Source organism: Cynocephalus volans, chromosome 13 (genome assembly GCF_027409185.1).
Source record: "Cynocephalus volans isolate mCynVol1 chromosome 13, mCynVol1.pri, whole genome shotgun sequence".
Classification (NCBI taxonomy): Eukaryota; Metazoa; Chordata; class Mammalia; order Dermoptera; family Cynocephalidae; genus Cynocephalus; species Cynocephalus volans.
In genome coordinates, this window is record NC_084472.1 from 42,456,795 (window position 1) to 42,475,875 (window position 19,081).

General features: G+C 50.1%; 2 non-coding genes across 2 annotated transcripts; both read right to left on the reverse strand.

The window, feature by feature from the left end:
- Positions 1-4,027: 4,027 nt before the first annotated feature.
- LOC134362281 (U6 spliceosomal RNA) lies at positions 4,028-4,132 on the reverse strand. Its single transcript, XR_010021558.1, has one exon. It is a non-coding gene; the product is annotated as a U6 spliceosomal RNA (small nuclear RNA).
- Positions 4,133-13,317: 9,185 nt separating this feature from the next.
- On the reverse strand, positions 13,318-13,422 carry LOC134362282 (U6 spliceosomal RNA). The gene has a single exon (XR_010021559.1). It is a non-coding gene; the product is annotated as a U6 spliceosomal RNA (small nuclear RNA).
- Between the last annotated feature and the right edge of the window lie 5,659 nt (positions 13,423-19,081).

Sequence of the window (19,081 nt, forward strand, 5' to 3'; positions counted from 1 at the left end):
ACTGAAACTGGGAACGCGAAACTGCACGCAAGGGGGGAGGGGAGGGGGGGACTACTTTGAGGACTCTAGGATTGAGTCCAAGAAAGCCTTATCTGCTCCAGGATGGACAAAGGAGAGAGAGACGGCCAATCTCTTGTATATCATTTTATTTACAAATATGAACACGATCTGGGGACGATATGGATTGGTTAAAACTCTGTCCTTCTTTCCAAAGAGGCTAGTTAACATCCTCAGTGCAATTGGTGTTAAAACCTGCTGCGAGACTGAGGATTCAGAGCTTGGGGATTCTGAAGCGTCCACCAAGCAGGGCGGCAGCGTCCCAGGTGCAGCGCGTGAAAACTGCAGGATTCAGATCCAGGAGGTCCCACCAACGAAAGACGCCAGTGTCCTTTGCAAGTCCCATTCCCCGACTCGAATCGCCTTTGAATTCCTTCCCAACCACCCCACCGCCCCCCGAGTTCTCTGTCCAATGCGAGTCCTCGGCTCATCGGCGGGAGTATGTGTTCCTGTAATCTCGGATCGTCTTGGCCATGAGCGGGGCTACTTTCTTGGCGGCGGCTTTCCTGGTGCTGGGGCCGCAGGAGGGGGGCCTCGCAGGGAGCGGGTGAAAGCGGCTGTGGCCACCGGTGCTGCTGGAGGGGGGCCGGCTGCTCTCCTGTGGGCGTGGGGCCGGCTGCACCTCGGCTTTATCGGGGATGGCCGCTCCTCCCGAGGCAGGCTTTTCCTGCCTCCTGGGAACCTCACAAGGCTTGTCGAGCACAGAGTGGAAGAAGATCATCTGTGTCTGTCGGCCTCTGGGCCTCTCGGCGCGTGCAGAGCGGATCTTCATCGTCACCAGCCGGAGCCGCCGCTCTCGGGCCTCCCGGAGCCGCAGGTACATCTCCCGCCACGACTCGTGCTCCTCCGGCCGGGCTTCCTTAAAGTCTCGTTGACAGCGCCTTTTCCATAAGTGGCCCGTTTCTTTCGCTAGTGTGGGATTGTATTTCTCGATGGTGCGACCTGGCTGATCGGGCGTGCACCCCTTCCACGCGGGCTCCGGAGCAGGACACGGGTCTCCCCCCGCTTCCCGGACAGCAGGGACGCTGGTCCCGAGGGCCCACACCCGCCGCTCACACGCAGTCACGGTTCTAGGCAGGCCGGCGCTCCTGGGGCCCGAGTACACCGGCATCTTCGAGTTCCTTCTGCGTCCCGTAGGAAATCCACCCTCTTCTTCTTGCTGGGGGGAAGGGAGTGCGTGTATCTCTGGCGGGAAGGAGGACATCAGTTCAAGGACAGACAGTGCCCTGTCACTGGCCCGCATCCCGGGTAACGGGAGGTCTGGCAGCACCGGCGGGGCGTCGGTGGGGACCCTTTTCAGCTTGGCTACGTGCGCTCCGGGCGGTGGCGGCTCCTCTGTCTCATTTTCCTGCACCTTGGCTAGTCTGGGAAGCAGGCTCCCATTTTCACGAGTGCGTTTAGAGTCCGTCTCGTGAAGGTCTTTGACTCTCAGAGTAGTGGCCAGAGTTTTCACCGTCCTTTCCTTTCCCTTCCAAGGCCGGCCATAGGTGGAGTATGCCTCAAAGGGCACAGCAGGCTGCTCAGAGTCAGCCTCCATATCTGCCAACTCCTCCTCTTCAGGGAGGGAGCTCTCCCAGGTGGAAGGTCTGCGTATCCCTTCTCGAGTGCTGAGCTTGTTGGAAAGCTTGCCTGGCACCGTGGGCAGCAGGCCTCCTGCGCCCTCTCCTGTGTCTAAGCTTTCTGGGCTTGGCTTCTTTGTTTCGTCTGCTTTGGGTTCGTCAGAGTCTTTGTCCCTCTTCTCCTCTAGGTGGTTGTCCCGAGCAGCGTCCAAGGCGGGTAGAGAGGGAACGCAACCGAGCTCCGATGCCTTCTCTCTCCTGGCCCGCCTAGAGGGCGGTTTGTCCTTGGTACTGTCCCCCGAGATGGCCCTTGGACCTTCCTCTGGGGAGAAGGCCTTGTGGGATTTCTGGCTGAATCCAGCAGGGAACATCTCGTCGTCCCCAGCCCCCGCCGGGCCTTTCTGCCTGTGGGAAGATACCTGCGCCGGGCTTGGGCTCACGACGGCCCCTTGCCCCCGGGGTTTGCCCAGGTGTCCCTCTTGACGGAGTCCCGGACTGCCCTGAGGGGCATCAGCGTGGCCTTTTCCAGGCTTCTGGCGGAGAACAGCGGGCTCGGGGCCCTCCTCCTCCGGGGGCACGCAATGGTCCACGCACATCTGGTGAGGACCGGCAAGGGACAGACGGATCCGGATGTGGCCATCGCCGGAAGACGCCCAGTCTGAGGAGGAAGCCAGTGCAACTGTGTAGCGCTTGGTGCTCCCGCCTCTCCTGTCGCCACCGGGAGACCCCTTGGGAGGTGTTTGGAGCTGCGAGAGTCTCCTGTGCTTTCTGTGTCCGCGCTCCGTGCCGTCGGATGGGCTCTCGGAGGCTCCGTGGCTTTCTGGGCAGGCGCCCTGCACCTTCGGCTCCTTCGGAAACTCCTCCCTGGGGCGCTTTCGGGAACGGCTCTCCTCCAAGGCCAGTTGTTCAGGCCGGGTGTCCCGCGCCACGACCAGCAACTTCTTCCACTGGGCGGCTAAGTCCCTGGCCAAGCTGCCCACGTGCTGGTGTGTGCGCAAGCGCTTGACCGTCTTGCGGACTCCAGTCTCCGCCAGGGAGTGTGCTGTCACTGGCAAGGCGGAGAGTTTCTTCAGGTATTTCGCCAGCTTCTTGGGATCGGAGTGGGCAGCCAGGCGCGCCTGCAGCTTGACCACGGCGTGCAGCGCCCCGTCGGCTGCCATGGCCGTCCCGGGCGCAGCCTCGTCGGCGCAGCTGGGCGGGCGTCGCTGCTTGGGCCGCAGCTCTGTCCTCAGTACAGCGAGCAGCTCGGTCTGGGCACGCGGGTCCTCGCCGACCGCCGCCGGGCTGACCTGCTGCTTTTGCTTGGGGGTGCGGAGCCGCCGCCTGGAAGAACCGCCGCGAAGCGCTGTCCGAGGTAGAAGGAAGCCTCAGCGCGGGACTCCCGTCCTTATAAAGCCGGCACGCCCCGCTCCCGGGCTGTGAGCCGCGCCCTGATGACCAGCAGTGATTGGTCCTGGGCTTCCTCGCCTCTTGACTGATTGATTGCCTTACCAGGACTCAATCAGGAGTGACCTCTGTGGGTGGAGTTCCGGACACCGGCAGCAAGGTGTGCGAAAACACGTACTCCCCGATGCAGTGGGTGGAAACGCTAATTGCTACCACCTGTTTGTAGAGCATATTGACAAGATCGAGCGAAAAGAAAAATTCACATAGGCGTTGACCGAGCAATTCCACTCTTAGCATTTTATAGCGTACAGAGTCAATTCCGCAATGCTGTAGAAACACTCCACGTGCACACACACGCACACACACACACACACACACACACACACACACACACACACACACACACACACACAGGTGTACACAGAGACCTAGAACCCAGCAGTTTCATTGTCCACTTATCCGTAGGCCGGACAGTGCATTTCATACCCTCCCTAACCTAAGCTAGGCGGGAGCATTTCTCAGAAATCTTTCCTTCATCCTCTTTCCAGAATCCCTGGAGAGAGTCATGTAAACATTCAGCCATCAGAATAGCCAGTGAACACACTGACCAGAATGAATAGGAAGGTAAAGACTTGGGACAGAGGGACCTCCAGATCCTAAACTGATCTTTACCTTGTTGACGACTTTCTTAAAATAACAAGCAAACAAACAAGAAACGTAAACAGCCTATCAGAGATGCTTGTACAGAGGGATTTGATTCCATGCTTGCAAAATGGTAGCTGTCCAAACTCCAAACAAAAGTGTTTCCTCCTTTTTCCTTTCTAGAATCACGGAGTTTGTCAGTGTCTTCAGCTCCACCGTAGGTGATGAGGACCGAGTCGTTTAGAATTCTGTTTGGATATGGCGCTGACTCAAAAATGGCTTTTGTCCTCAGCAGAGTGTGAAGCAGCTTGCACTTGGGATCGCCTGGCCTTGAAACAATAATGTCACTTTGGAAATTCAGTTTTTATCAAGAGTAGAAAAAGAGATAGAGATAGGAAAACACAGATTTACCTGTGATGCTTGTGCAGGGGTCATGCTGACCTTCTCTGTCTCGTTCCAATCTTAGTACATGTGGGGCTGAAGTGAGCAGAAAATTCAATGTTCCACTAGAATGAGGCTATGTCCGATCAGTATTCCTCCGCTACTTGGTTTTTACCCAACTGAGCGTAAGGATCCTCTACAGTACTCGAAAGCCACGGAAGCTCTGAGAAGGAACTGCTTCAGTGTTTTTCGTTTGACCACACGACTAAAGACAAATAAATCACAACTGGTATGAACACACAGGAACGGTTTTTGGAAAGTCACGACTGATTCGCATATTCGTGTGTACAGGCCAAATAATCCTGAAACAGAGTCACTTTTATTAATCGTCATGTGTCTTTCGGTGTGCTTTTCGAAAGTTAGGTGAGTCTTTTACATTAAAAAGTATCTAGTGTAAGTGTGAGCTAATTAATAAGGTGGTTGACTACTTTTTTAAAGGAGTGTTGTTCTATGCCTTAGCTCTTCTTAATTGCGTTGGGACGCTGAAAAAAAGCCAGAGAAATTGAAGATTTCATTACGTCGATGTTTTGCTCCGAAGAACTGAAGTTTACTAAACTTTCAACGCTCAGACATTTACGCATCTATCGAAATACCAATAGCTGTAAACAGTGTGTACTTTTAAGTACTAATCGACCAAACTCTAAGTCATTATGAAGCTAAGCTGAGTGTTAAGTAAGTCTTGCGTTTTAAGTGCTCCGCTCTGTTCTTACGCGAGGAAGATTAACCACTTCGCTACTGACCACTGCTGCGGCCTTGTGGGCATCTTCTAAAAATCTGTGGCTGCTGTTGAACCATATTCTTCCTGTACGTGGACCAGGAAAGGGAAACTGATCAGACAACTTGGAACCCTTTGCTAATGCCACACTGCTGTTCTTGGAGACGACTTCATCTTCCCCCCACCCACTCCTCCTCTTCTAGGTTTTCATGGCACTGTAAAGGGCTTTGTAAATGGTTTCTTGGTTTTTACTTCGTTTTATATTTATTACCGATTTGTAGATTTACAACCGGCCTTTGTCACTGATCTTACTTTAGCAACATTGGCAACTTCATTTACTGATCCTCACAGTTTATGTTTGAAGCCTTCGAACTTTTCTCAACATGTAATTCCATTATCCGTGCACAAAGACAGGGATAATTCTTTCTTCCCTTCTTTCTCTCTTTTTAAAAATTCTTACACCACGTATTTGTTTTTCTTGTCTAATCTTACTACTTAGGACCTCCGTGTTAGTCAGTTCTCTGTCGTTTACAAGAGAATACCCGAAACTGGGTCTATCTAGAGAAACAGAGTTTAGTTTGTCCAGTTTTGGAGGCTGGGAAGTCCGAGGTTCAATGGGCTTGTCTGGTGAGGGCCTTCTTCTTGATGGGGATGTGCCGAGTGACCCGAGGCAATGCAGTTTATCACAGGGTGCGGGTGACCAAAGCGAGCTAATATGCTTCTTTCTCTCCTGATAAAGCTGGTGCTGCCACTCGGGTGATAACCCATCCATCCACCAACTCATCCATCCGTGATGGTATTAATTCACTCAAGAGGGCATAGCCCTCATGATTCAATCACCTCTTAAAGACCCCACCTTCAACGCTGCTACATTGGGGATCAAGCTTCCACGTGACCTTTGGAGGGGACAAGCATTCAAATCACAGCAACGTTAATAAGATGTTGCGTAGAAGTGGGGATAAGAGGCATTATTGTCTTTTTCCCAATCTTGAAGGGAAAGCTTTTGGCATTTCATTAGTCAGTCTTATGTTTCCTGCAGGTTTTTCGTAGAGATCGTTTTGTCAGGTCAAGGCAGTTGTCTTCTATTCCTACGTTGTCCGGGGTTTTTGTTTCCTGTCCTTGTCTTTCCTTTTACTTTTTAAAAAATATCAACGATAGGTTGTACATTTTATGAATCACTTCTCTGCACTTTTGGAAATGATGACCTAATTTCTTTATTTTGCAATGTGGCACACTGACTGTATCACGTGATTCACTAACCCTAAACCAACCTTGCCTCAGTCCTAAGACACACTGAACTTGAATATTACGTATCACTGATTCAATTTGCTCCTAGTTTGCTTTGGATTTGTGAGTATATTAATGAATGGGATTGGGCTGTTCTAATGCTTTCAGTGTCCTTGTCAGGTCAGAGCTCTTACACATCTTTTATTGAATACTTCTATAACTATTTGTCTTCTGGATACTATCGTAAATGGTATTAACTAAAATAGTTTTTCGAAAGTGTTGCGATAGTTTCAGTACGTTGAGTCCCCCATGGATCTGTCTCAATTGTTTGTTATTCCTCATACTTCTCTGTGTTGTTCTTAAGTTGGCATGTGTGCCAGGCAGTGTAATTGAGACTTTATTTTTAGAAATAATCTGAGATGAAGGATGATGGTATCCTCTCACAGAGGTGATTTAGGTTTGTTTCTGCCTTGCGCCTGGAGTGAGGCCCGGCAGTCCAGGAATATCTGAATCCCGTTTCAGGGACTGAGGGTTTTCTGGGCCGCATAGGCAATGGGTAGCAGAGGTTGGGCAACTTAACTTGTTGTCTGTATTTATTCCTAGGACAGGGCCCAGACCAGGGTCCTCAATCTTGCTGGGCCTAGAATTCCAACTTTTGTGCCCTCAGCACCTTGAGGTTGTCGACAGTGCTTGGTGTCCTAGCATCGTAGAAGTAGGCAAATGTCCGTAGGAACAATGGCTTCCAATGGCATGGCCACCTATGCGCATCTATGAATACTGTAGTCCTCCCTTATTTGTGGTTTTCCTCTCCTTAATATCAGTTGCCTGCAGTCCAATGTGGTGTGAAAATATCAGATGAACAATTACAGAAATAAACCGTTCAGAGGTTTTAAATTGCGAGCCGTTCTCTGGAGTGTGACAAAACCTCACATGGCCCCGCTCCATACCGTAAGCATTCCTTTTTCCAGTGTGTCCACCTGTACACCCTCCCTGCCCGCTCGTGACTGGGAGGCCATCCTGGTGATCAAATCAACTGTCACCCTATCGCGGTGTTTGCGTCCGAGTCGCCGTATTTTACTTAATAATGGCCACAACGCACAAGAGCGGTCATGCTGGGAATTCGGATATGTCAAATAGAAGCCATAAAGTGCTTCCTTTAGGCGAAAAGGTGAAAGTTCTCTACTTAGTAAGGAAAGGGAAAAAAATTATATGCTGAGGTTACTGAGATGTACTGTCAGAACAAATGTTGTGTCTGTGAGATTGTGAAGAAGTTCAAAGAAATTCATGCTGGTTTCGCTGTCGCACCTCAAACTGCAAAGATTTTGGCCACAGTCTAGGCAACAATGTTTAGTGAAGATGAAAAAGACATTAAATTTGTGGGTGGAAGACATGGACAGGAGCATGTTGCAATAGATGGTACTGTCCGAGGTTTCGGACATCCGATGGGGGGCCTGATATTTACATCCAACGGATGAGGGGAACTCCTGGGATTTTAAAATACTGAAGAATGGGACTACATAAAAATAAAAAGGAATGAAAGAGAAAGTCAAAAGATTGAGCTGGGAGAGATATTTACAACTCGTAGAACATTCAACTCATACAATTTCCTTTATATCCAATGAGCTCCCACACACCAATGTGAAAAAAGACCAACGACTTAGGAGAGAAATGGGGAACACATAGGAAAACGTGGCTCCCCGACCCCCCAAAACAAGCGACTCTTGAATACAGGAGAAGATGCTCACCACCATGAAGATGAAAATAAAAGACAATGTGGTGAAATTTGGGACCTATTAATATAGTTCGAAACATTAACAACCTGCTGTGTTGGAACAGATTATCCTAGATTGCTTGTAGATGTAGAAATTAATACAAACGCTATACAAGTAAGCCTGTAAAATTTAAAATGTATGTATATATTTAAAAGTGTATCCTTAGACACATCCATATCACTTGTAGAGTGAGAGGCTGAATGTATAAACGGGTAAAGGGCAAAAACCACAGAGAAGCTCGGGAAGCCAAACCACAACCCCTGGAGCCACCAGCCCAGAAAAGCAAACTACAGCCTCTACGGCAATCAGTCCAGGAAGCCCAATCACAACCACTGCAGCAGTTGGCACACACCAGTCAGGATCGGGTCAGCAATGCCAGCTTGGGAATTTTGGCCCCAGTGTCCAAGTCAAGACCAACTAGAGAAAGCCAAATATGCTCTCAAAACCAATCGCGTCAGATGCTCTGCTTCCAGTTAGCCTGCTTACAGCTTCCCCAAGTCAACAACCTCCAATCCGAAAATACCCGGAACCCTCCTTCCTTTTTGATAGAGAACTTTGCTACTCCCCCGCCTACCTTTGAGTTTGCCAAATGCGACCGATGGTTTCTGACTCCCTTGCTTTCTATGTATATGTACAGCGAGCGTTTTCTAAACAGTCTGTTTGTTTTTGCTTGCGTCTTTTTCATTTATTTCCACAAATCCCTTCTACTAAACTTGCATGTATGAAAAATATATTCATATTCTTTGATAGAGCGATTTCACTTGTAGGATTTTATCCCACAAACACACCTGCCTCTATGCGTGTGCGCGCGCATGTGTGCATCTGTGTCCGTGAACAGGTGTCCCTGACGTCCAGGATAGACGTTTCAAGACGCCGGTGGATACATAAAGCCACAGATAGTAGCAAACCCAGTTGCCGTCAAAGGGAGCACGTTTCTTTTCGTTTCTTCCACCCGCAAATCGAATGCCATTTCCATCCTAACCAAGCAGCCATCGTGCAGCGAGGCCGAAAGGATCGCAGTTGGATGTGCGACGGCACGAAGTTTCCTTTCCTTCTTCACAGCTTCGCAGAAGGAAGACTTGCTTTCATGGGAGATCTTTGCAACCCTCACATATGATTTTCCCCTTTCCTTATGAAGTCCAGGACTTTTCACCTTTTCGGGTAAAGGAAGCCCTTTACGGCTTCTCTTTGGCATATGCGAATTGCCCGCATCACTCCTCTTGCACTCGGTGGCCATTACGAAGGAAAAGAAGTGTGACTTAAACGCAAGCTCTGCAATGTGGCGACAGTCGGTCTGAAAACGGAGATGGTTACTAAGTGAGCAGTGGCCCGGGAGCATCTAGGGCGTGGACGTGTAGCACAAAGGGATGACTCACGTCCCGGCCAGGCAGGCTGCGCATGCGAGATTTCATCGCACTGCTCTGAAGAGCCTGCAACTTCAAATTTCTGCCTTGTTCGTTTCTGAAATTTTCCATTTGATATTTTGGGACCTTGGTGGACAGAGGAAAACTGAAACTGGGAACGCGAAACTGCACGCAAGGGGGGAGGGGAGGGGGGACTACTTTGAGGACTCTAGGATTGAGTCCAAGAAAGCCTTATCTGCTCCAGGATGGACAAAGGAGAGAGAGACGGCCAATCTCTTGTATATCATTTTATTTACAAATAGGAACACGATCTGGGGACGATATGGATTGGTTAAAACTCTGTCCTTCTTTCCAAAGAGGCTAGTTAACATCCTCAGTGCAATTGGTGTTAAAACCTGCTGCGAGACTGAGGATTCAGAGCTTGGGGATTCTGAAGCGTCCACCAAGCAGGGCGGCAGCGTCCCAGGTGCAACGCGTGAAAACTGCAGGATTCAGATCCAGGAGGTCCCACCAACGAAAGACGCCAGTGTCCTTTGCAAGTCCCATTCCCCGACTCGAATCGCCTTTGAATTCCTTCCCAACCACCCCACCGCCCCCCGAGTTCTCTGTCCAATGCGAGTCCTCGGCTCATCGGCGGGAGTATGTGTTCCTGTAATCTCGGATCGTCTTGGCCATGAGCGGGGCTACTTTCTTGGCGGCGGCTTTCCTGGTGCTGGGGCCGCAGGAGGGGGGCCTCGCAGGGAGCGGGTGAAAGCGGCTGTGGCCACCGGTGCTGCTGGAGGGGGGCCGGCTGCTCTCCTGTGGGCGTGGGGCCGGCTGCACCTCGGCTTTATCGGGGATGGCCGCTCCTCCCGAGGCAGGCTTTTCCTGCCTCCTGGGAACCTCACAAGGCTTGTCGAGCACAGAGTGGAAGAAGATCATCTGTGTCTGTCGGCCTCTGGGCCTCTCGGCGCGTGCAGAGCGGATCTTCATCGTCACCAGCCGGAGCCGCCGCTCTCGGGCCTCCCGGAGCCGCAGGTACATCTCCCGCCACGACTCGTGCTCCTCCGGCCGGGCTTCCTTAAAGTCTCGTTGACAGCGCCTTTTCCATAAGTGGCCCGTTTCTTTCGCTAGTGTGGGATTGTATTTCTCGATGGTGCGACCTGGCTGATCGGGCGTGCACCCCTTCCACGCGGGCTCCGGAGCAGGACACGGGTCTCCCCCCGCTTCCCGGACAGCAGGGACGCTGGTCCCGAGGGCCCACACCCGCCGCTCACACGCAGTCACGGTTCTAGGCAGGCCGGCGCTCCTGGGGCCCGAGTACACCGGCATCTTCGAGTTCCTTCTGCGTCCCGTAGGAAATCCACCCTCTTCTTCTTGCTGGGGGGAAGGGAGTGCGTGTATCTCTGGCGGGAAGGAGGACATCAGTTCAAGGACAGACAGTGCCCTGTCACTGGCCCGCATCCCGGGTAACGGGAGGTCTGGCAGCACCGGCGGGGCGTCGGTGGGGACCCTTTTCAGCTTGGCTACGTGCGCTCCGGGCGGTGGCGGCTCCTCTGTCTCATTTTCCTGCACCTTGGCTAGTCTGGGAAGCAGGCTCCCATTTTCACGAGTGCGTTTAGAGTCCGTCTCGTGAAGGTCTTTGACTCTCAGAGTAGTGGCCAGAGTTTTCACCGTCCTTTCCTTTCCCTTCCAAGGCCGGCCATAGGTGGAGTATGCCTCAAAGGGCACAGCAGGCTGCTCAGAGTCAGCCTCCATATCTGCCAACTCCTCCTCTTCAGGGAGGGAGCTCTCCCAGGTGGAAGGTCTGCGTATCCCTTCTCGAGTGCTGAGCTTGTTGGAAAGCTTGCCTGGCACCGTGGGCAGCAGGCCTCCTGCGCCCTCTCCTGTGTCTAAGCTTTCTGGGCTTGGCTTCTTTGTTTCGTCTGCTTTGGGTTCGTCAGAGTCTTTGTCCCTCTTCTCCTCTAGGTGGTTGTCCCGAGCAGCGTCCAAGGCGGGTAGAGAGGGAACGCAACCGAGCTCCGATGCCTTCTCTCTCCTGGCCCGCCTAGAGGGCGGTTTGTCCTTGGTACTGTCCCCCGAGATGGCCCTTGGACCTTCCTCTGGGGAGAAAGCCTTGTGGGATTTCTGGCTGAATCCAGCAGGGAACATCTCGTCGTCCCCAGCCCCCGCCGGGCCTTTCTGCCTGTGGGAAGATACCTGCGCCGGGCTTGGGCTCACGACGGCCCCTTGCCCCCGGGGTTTGCCCAGGTGTCCCTCTTGACGGAGTCCCGGACTGCCCTGAGGGGCATCAGCGTGGCCTTTTCCAGGCTTCTGGCGGAGAACAGCGGGCTCGGGGCCCTCCTCCTCCGGGGGCACGCAATGGTCCACGCACATCTGGTGAGGACCGGCAAGGGACAGACGGATCCGGATGTGGCCATCGCCGGAAGACGCCCAGTCTGAGGAGGAAGCCAGTGCAACTGTGTAGCGCTTGGTGCTCCCGCCTCTCCTGTCGCCACCGGGAGACCCCTTGGGAGGTGTTTGGAGCTGCGAGAGTCTCCTGTGCTTTCTGTGTCCGCGCTCCGTGCCGTCGGATGGGCTCTCGGAGGCTCCGTGGCTTTCTGGGCAGGCGCCCTGCACCTTCGGCTCCTTCGGAAACTCCTCCCTGGGGCGCTTTCGGGAACGGCTCTCCTCCAAGGCCAGTTGTTCAGGCCGGGTGTCCCGCGCCACGACCAGCAACTTCTTCCACTGGGCGGCTAAGTCCCTGGCCAAGCTGCCCACGTGCTGGTGTGTGCGCAAGCGCTTGACCGTCTTGCGGACTCCAGTCTCCGCCAGGGAGTGTGCTGTCACTGGCAAGGCGGAGAGTTTCTTCAGATATTTTGCCAGCTTCTTGGGATCGGAGTGGGCAGCCAGGCGCGCCTGCAGCTTGACCACGGCGTGCAGCGCCCCGTCGGCTGCCATGGCCGTCCCGGGCGCAGCCTCGTCGGCGCAGCTGGGCGGGCGTCGCTGCTTGGGCCGCAGCTCTGTCCTCAGTACAGCGAGCAGCTCGGTCTGGGCACGCGGGTCCTCGCCGACCGCCGCCGGGCTGACCTGCTGCTTTTGCTTGGGGGTGCGGAGCCGCCGCCTGGAAGAACCGCCGCGAAGCGCTGTCCGAGGTAGAAGGAAGCCTCAGCGCGGGACTCCCGTCCTTATAAAGCCGGCACGCCCCGCTCCCGGGCTGTGAGCCGCGCCCTGATGACCAGCAGTGATTGGTCCTGGGCTTCCTCGCCTCTTGACTGATTGATTGCGTTACCAGGACTCAATCAGGAGTGACCTCTGTGGGTGGAGTTCCGGACACCGGCAGCAAGGTGTGCAAAAACACGTACTCCCCGATGCAGTGGGTGGAAACGCTAATTGCTACCACCTGTTTGTAGAGCATATTGACAAGATCGAGCAAAAAGAAACATTCACATAGGCGTTGACCGAGCAATTCCACTCTTAGCATTTTATAGCGTACAGAGTCAATTCCGCAATGCTGTAGAAACACTCCACGTGCACACACACGCACACACACACACACACACACACACACACACACACACACAGGTGTACACAGAGACCTAGAACCCAGCAGTTTCATTGTCCACTTATCCGTAGGCCGGACAGTGCATTTCATACCCTCCCTAACCTAAGCTAGGCGGGAGCATTTCTCAGAAATCTTTCCTTCATCCTCTTTCCAGAATCCCTGGAGAGAGTCATGTAAACATTCAGCCATCAGAATAGCCAGTGAACACACTGACCAGAATGAATAGGAAGGTAAAGACTTGGGACAGAGGGACCTCCAGATCCTAAACTGATCTTTACCTTGTTGACGACTTTCTTAAAATAACAAACAAACAAACAAAAAACGTAAACAGCCTATCAGAGATGCTTGTACAGAGGGATTTGATTCCATGCTTGCAAAATGGTAGCTGTCCAAACTCCAAACAAAAGTGTTTCCTCCTTTTTCCTTTCTAGAATCACGGAGTTTGTCAGTGTCTTCAGCTCCACCGTAGGTGATGAGGACCGAGTCGTTTAGAATTCTGTTTGGATATGGCGCTGACTCAAAAATGGCTTTTGTCCTCAGCAGAGTGTGAAGCAGCTTGCAGTTGGGATCGCCTGGCCTTGAAACAATAATGTCACTTTGGAAATTCAGTTTTTATCAAGAGTAGAAAAAGAGATAGAGATAGGAAAACACAGATTTACCTGTGATGCTTGTGCAGGGGTCATGCTGACCTTCTCTGTCTCGTTCCAATCTTAGTACATGTGGGGCTGAAGTGAGCAGAAAATTCAATGTTCCACTAGAATGAGGCTATGTCCGATCAGTATTCCTCCGCTACTTGGTTTTTACCCAACTGAGCGTAAGGATCCTCTACAGTACTCGAAAGCCACGGAAGCTCTGAGAAGGAACTGCTTCAGTGTTTTTCGTTTGACCACACGACTAAAGACAAATAAATCACAACTGGTATGAACACACAGGAACGGTTTTTGGAAAGTCACGACTGATTCGCATATTCGTGTGTACAGGCCAAATAATCCTGAAACAGAGTCACTTTTATTAATCGTCATGTGTCTTTCGGTGTGCTTTTCGAAAGTTAGGTGAGTCTTTTACATTAAAAAGTATCTAGTGTAAGTGTGAGCTAATTAATAAGGTGGTTGACTACTTTTTTAAAGGAGTGTTGTTCTATGCCTTAGCTCTTCTTAATTGCGTTGGGACGCTGAAAAAAAGCCAGAGAAATTGAAGATTTCATTACGTCGATGTTTTGCTCCGAAGAACTGAAGTTTACTAAACTTTCAACGCTCAGACATTTACGCATCTATCGAAATACCAATAGCTGTAAACAGTGTGTACTTTTAAGTACTAATCGACCAAACTCTAAGTCATTATGAAGCTAAGCTGAGTGTCAAGTAAGTCTTGCGTTTTAAGTGCTCCGCTCTGTTCTTACGCGAGGAAGATTAACCACTTCGCTACTGACCACTGCTGCGGCCTTGTGGGCATCTTCTAAAAATCTGTGGCTGCTGTTGAACCATATTCTTCCTGTACGTGGACCAGGAAAGGGAAACTGATCAGACAACCTGGAACCCTTTGCTAATGCCACACTGCTGTTCTTGGAGACGACTTCATCTTCCCCCCACCCACTCCTCCTCTTCTAGGTTTTCATGGCACTGTAAAGGGCTTTGTAAATGGTTTCTTGGTTTTTACTTCGTTTTATATTTATTACCGATTTGTAGATTTACAACCGGCCTTTGTCACTGATCTTACTTTAGCAACATTGGCAACTTCATTTACTGATCCTCACAGTTTATGTTTGAAGCCTTCGAACTTTTCTCAACATGTAATTCCATTATCCGTGCACAAAGACAGGGATAATTCTTTCTTCCCTTCCTTCTCTCTTTTTAAAAATTCTTACACCACGTATTTGTTTTTCTTGTCTCATCTTACTACTTAGGACCTCCGTGTTAGTCAGTTCTCTGTCGTTTACAAGAGAATACCCGAAACTGGGTCTATCTAGAGAAACAGAGTTTAGTTTGTCCAGTTTTGGAGGCTGGGAAGTCCGAGGTTCAATGGGCTTGTCTGGTGAGGGCCTTCTTCTTGATGGGGATGTGCCGAGTGACCCGAGGCAATGCAGTTTATCACAGGGTGCGGGTGACCAAAGCGAGCTAATATGCTTCTTTCTCTCCTGATAAAGCTGGTGCTGCCACTCGGGTGATAACCCATCCATCCACCAACTCATCCATCCGTGATGGTATTAATTCACTCAAGAGGGCATAGCCCTCATGATTCAATCACCTCTTAAAGACCCCACCTTCAACGCTGCTACATTGGGGATCAAGCTTCCACGTGACCTTTGGAGGGGACAAGCATTCAAATCACAGCAACGTTAATAAGATGTTGCGTAGAAGTGGGGATAAGAGGCATTATTGTCTTTTTCCCAATCTTGAAGGGAAAGCTTTTGGCATTTCATTAGTCAGTCTTATGTTTCCTGCAGGTTTTTCATAGAGATCGTTTTGTCAGGTCAAGGCAGTTGTCTTCTATTCCTACGTTGTCCGGGGTTTTTGTTTCCTGTCCTTGTCTTTCCTTTTACTTTTTAAAAAATATCAACGATAGGTTGTACATTTTATGAATCACTTCTCTGCACTTTTGGAAATGATGACCTAATTTCTTTATTTTGCAATGTGGCACACTGACTGTATCACGTGATTCACTAACCCTAAACCAACCTTGCCTCAGTCCTAAGACACACTGAACTTGAATATTACGTATCACTGATTCAATTTGCTCCTAGTTTGCTTTGGATTTGTGAGTATATTAATGAATGGGATTGGGCTGTTCTAATGCTTTCAGTGTCCTTGTCAGGTCAGAGCTCTTACACATCTTTTATTGAATACTTCTATAACTATTTGTCTTCTGGATACTATCGTAAATGGTATTAACTAAAATAGTTTTTCGAAAGTGTTGCGATAGTTTCAGTACGTTGAGTCCCCCATGGATCTGTCTCAATTGTTTGTTATTCCTCATACTTCTCTGTGTTGTTCTTAAGTTGGCATGTGTGCCAGGCAGTGTAATTGAGACTTTATATTTAGAAATAATCTGAGATGAAGGATGATGGTATCCTCTCACAGAGGTGATTTAGGTTTGTTTCTGCCTTGCGCCTGGAGTGAGGCCCGGCAGTCCAGGAATATCTGAATCCCGTTTCAGGGACTGAGGGTTTTCTGGGCCGCATAGGCAATGGGTAGCAGAGGTTGGGCAACTTAACTTGTTGTCTGTATTTATTCCTAGGACAGGGCCCAGACCAGGGTCCTCAATCTTGCTGGGCCTAGAATTCCAACTTTTGTGCCCTCAGCACCTTGAGGTTGTCGACAGTGCTTGGTGTCCTAGCATCGTAGAAGTAGGCAAATGTCCGTAGGAACAATGGCTTCCAATGGCATGGCCACCTATGCGCATCTATGAATACTGTAGTCCTCCCTTATTTGTGGTTTTCCTCTCCTTAATATCAGTTGCCTGCAGTCCAATGTGGTGTGAAAATATCAGATGAACAATTACAGAAATAAACCGTTCAGAGGTTTTAAATTGCGAGCCGTTCTCTGGAGTGTGACAAAACCTCACATGGCCCCGCTCCATACCGTAAGCATTCCTTTTTCCAGTGTGTCCACCTGTACACCCTCCCTGCCCGCTCGTGACTGGGAGGCCATCCTGGTGATCAAATCAACTGTCACCCTATCGCGGTGTTTGCGTCCGAGTCGCCGTATTTTACTTAATAATGGCCACAACGCACAAGAGCGGTCATGCTGGGAATTCGGATATGTCAAATAGAAGCCATAAAGTGCTTCCTTTAGGCGAAAAGGTGAAAGTTCTCTACTTAGTAAGGAAAGGGAAAAAAATTATATGCTGAGGTTACTGAGATGTACTGTCAGAACAAATGTTGTGTCTGTGAGATTGTGAAGAAGTTCAAAGAAATTCATGCTAGTTTCGCTGTCGCACCTCAAACTGCAAAGATTTTGGCCACAGTCTAGGCAACAATGTTTAGTGAAGATGAAAAAGACATTAAATTTGTGGGTGGAAGACATGGACAGGAGCATGTTGCAATAGATGGTACTGTCCGAGGTTTCGGACATCCGATGGGGGGCCTGATATTTACATCCAACGGATGAGGGGAACTCCTGGGATTTTAAAATACTGAAGAATGGGACTACATAAAAATAAAAAGGAATGAAAGAGAAAGTCAAAAGATTGAGCTGGGAGAGATATTTACAACTCGTAGAACATTCAACTCATACAATTTCCTTTATATCCAATGAGCTCCCACACACCAATGTGAAAAAAGACCAACGACTTAGGAGAGAAATGGGGAACACATAGGAAAACGTGGCTCCCCGACCCCCCAAAACAAGCGACTCTTGAATACAGGAGAAGATGCTCACCACCATGAAGATGAAAATAAAAGACAATGTGGTGAAATTTGGGACCTATTAATATAGTTCGAAACATTAACAACCTGCTGTGTTGGAACAGATTATCCTAGATTGCTTGTAGATGTAGAAATTAATACAAACGCTATACAAGTAAGCCTGTAAAATTTAAAATGTATGTATATATTTAAAAGTGTATCCTTAGACACATCCATATCACTTGTAGAGTGAGAGGCTGAATGTATAAACGGGTAAAGGGCAAAAACCACAGAGAAGCTCGGGAAGCCAAACCACAACCCCTGGAGCCACCAGCCCAGAAAAGCAAACTACAGCCTCTACGGCAATCAGTCCAGGAAGCCCAATCACAACCACTGCAGCAGTTGGCACACACCAGTCAGGATCGGGTCAGCAATGCCAGCTTGGGAATTTTGGCCCCAGTGTCCAAGTCAAGACCAACTAGAGAAAGCCAAATATGCTCTCAAAACCAATCGCGTCAGATGCTCTGCTTCCAGTTAGCCTGCTTACAGCTTCCCCAAGTCAACAACCTCCAATCCGAAAATACCCGGAACCCTCCTTCCTTTTTGATAGAGAACTTTGCTACTCCCCCGCCTACCTTTGAGTTTGCCAAATGCGACCGATGGTTTCTGACTCCCTTGCTTTCTATGTATATGTACAGCGAGCGTTTTCTAAACAGTCTGTTTGTTTTTGCTTGCGTCTTTTTCATTTATTTCCACAAATCCCTTCTACTAAACTTGCATGTATGAAAAATATATTCATATTCTTTGATAGAGCGATTTCACTTGTAGGATTTTATCCCACAAACACACCTGCCTCTATGCGTGTGCGCGCGCATGTGTGCATCTGTGTCCGTGAACAGGTGTCCCTGACGTCCAGGATAGACGTTTCAAGACGCCGGTGGATACATAAAGCCACAGATAGTAGCAAACCCAGTTGCCGTCAAAGGGAGCACGTTTCTTTTCGTTTCTTCCACCCGCAAATCGAATGCCATTTCCATCCTAACCAAGCAGCCATCGTGCAGCGAGGCCGAAAGGATCGCAGTTGGATGTGCGACGGCACGAAGTTTCCTTTCCTTCTTCACAGCTTCGCAGAAGGAAGACTTGCTTTCATGGGAGATCTTTGCAACCCTCACATATGATTTTCCCCTTTCCTTATGAAGTCCAGGACTTTTCACCTTTTCGGGTAAAGGAAGCCCTTTACGGCTTCTCTTTGGCATATGCGAATTGCCCGCATCACTCCTCTTGCACTCGGTGGCCATTACGAAGGAAAAGAAGTGTGACTTAAACGCAAGCTCTGCAATGTGGCGACAGTCGGTCTGAAAACGGAGATGGTTACTAAGTGAGCAGTGGCCCGGGAGCATCTAGGGCGTGGACGTGTAGCACAAAGGGATGACTCACGTCCCGGCCAGGCAGGCTGCGCATGCGAGATTTCATCGCACTGCTCTGAAGAGCCTGCAACTTCAAATTTCTGCCTTGTTCGTTTCTGAAATTTTCCATTTGATATTTTGGGACCTTGGTGGACAGAGGAAAACTGAAACTGGGAACGCGAAACTGCACGCAAGGGGGGAGGGGAGGGGGGGACTACTTTGAGGACTCTAGGATTGAGTCCAAGAAAGCCTTATCTGCTCCAGGATGGACAAAGGAGAGAGAGACGGCCAATCTCTTGTATATCATTTTATTTACAAATATGAACACGATCTGGGGACGATATGGATTGGTTAAAACTCTGTCCTTCTTTCCAAAGAGGCTAGTTAACATCCTCAGTGCAATTGGTGTTAAAACCTGCTGCGAGACTGAGGATTCAGAGCTTGGGGATTCTGAAGCGTCCACCAAGCAGGGCGGCAGCGTCCCAGGTGCAACGCGTGAAAACTGCAGGATTCAGATCCAGGAGGTCCCACCAACGAAAGACGCCAGTGTCCTTTGCAAGTCCCATTCCCCGACTCGAATCGCCTTTGAATTCCTTCCCAACCACCCCACCGCCCCCCGAGTTCTCTGTCCAATGCGAGTCCTCGGC